Here is a 1,091-nt window from a genome sequence, read left to right as displayed (position 1 = left end):
ATGAGAGCTCAGCCTGGCAGGCCTGTGATGGCGGCCCCTCCCTCTTTCCTCCTGATGGAACACACACATTACTTCTCCCCTTGGCGCCAGAGACAGAGGCGCTTTGTGCTCTGGGCCTGGGAGAGGCCGGCTCCCTGCACGCCTCCACAGATGAGGCCTGAATGTTAATAGGGGCTGAGGCCGGAGACAGAGCCCCTTTGGTGTAGCCCCCCAGTCTCTCTGGAGCTCCTGGAACATAAAACTGCCATGTCACATCAGGTGAGGGCTGGGTGGGCCCCAGCAGCTGCCCCTGTCCTTGGAAAAGGGCAGTCTGGCCGGCCACAGCGGGTGGACCGCAGGCTTGTTCCCTTCCCTTGGTTGCTTTCAGAGGCTGCCCTTGAGGGTGATGCTGCCAGTGGAGACTTAGGGCTGAGTGGAAGGAGACTGTTCGAGAACAGTATAAATTAGGGCCTGGAGAGAGGGCTTCTATGCTGTAGAGTGCCCCTTCTTTCCTGGATGAGGAGGAAGAGGGCAGATTTTTGTTGTTAGGTGCTGTCAAGTCGGTTCCGATTCATAGTGACCCCATGTACCACAGAACGACACACTGCCCCGTCCTGCACCATCCTCACAATTGTTATGCTTGAGCCCATTGTTGCAGCCACTGTGTCAATCTGTCTTGTTGAGGGACTTCCTCTTTTTCGGTGAACTTCTACTTTACCAAGCATGATGTCCTTTTCCAGGCACTGGTCCCTCCTGATAACATGTCCAAAGTATGTGAGATGTAGTCTTGCCATCCTTGCTTCTAAGGAGCATTCTGGTTGCATTTCTTCCAAGACAGATTTGTTCATTCTTTTGGTAGTCCATGGTATATTCAATATTCTTCGCCAATACCACAATTCAAAGGCGTCAATTCTTTTTCAGTCTTCCTTAGTCATTGTCCAGCTTTTGCATGCATATGAGATGACTGGAAACACATGGCTTGGGTCAGGCGCACCTTAGTCTTCAAGGTGACATCTTTCCTTTTTAACACTTTAAAGAGGTCTTTTGCAGCAGATTTGCCCAGTGCAATGCATCTTTTGATTTCTTGACTGCTGCTTCCATGGGTGTTGATT

The 1,091-nt window shown here is 51.1% G+C and overlaps 1 protein-coding gene across 1 annotated transcript in view; it reads right to left on the bottom strand.

The window, feature by feature from the left end:
- The window catches only part of LOC101358658 (protein sidekick-2), a 173,934-nt gene that overhangs the window by 11,642 nt on the left and 161,201 nt on the right, over positions 1-1,091 (bottom strand). The window lies entirely within an intron of this gene.

The sequence above is a fragment of the Trichechus manatus genome, unplaced genomic scaffold, assembly GCF_000243295.1.
Source record: "Trichechus manatus latirostris isolate Lorelei unplaced genomic scaffold, TriManLat1.0 scaffold00028, whole genome shotgun sequence".
Lineage (NCBI taxonomy): Eukaryota > Metazoa > Chordata > Mammalia > Sirenia > Trichechidae > Trichechus > Trichechus manatus.
The sequence above is the reverse complement of the archived record's forward strand: the minus strand, read 5'-3'. Positions and strand labels throughout refer to the sequence as shown.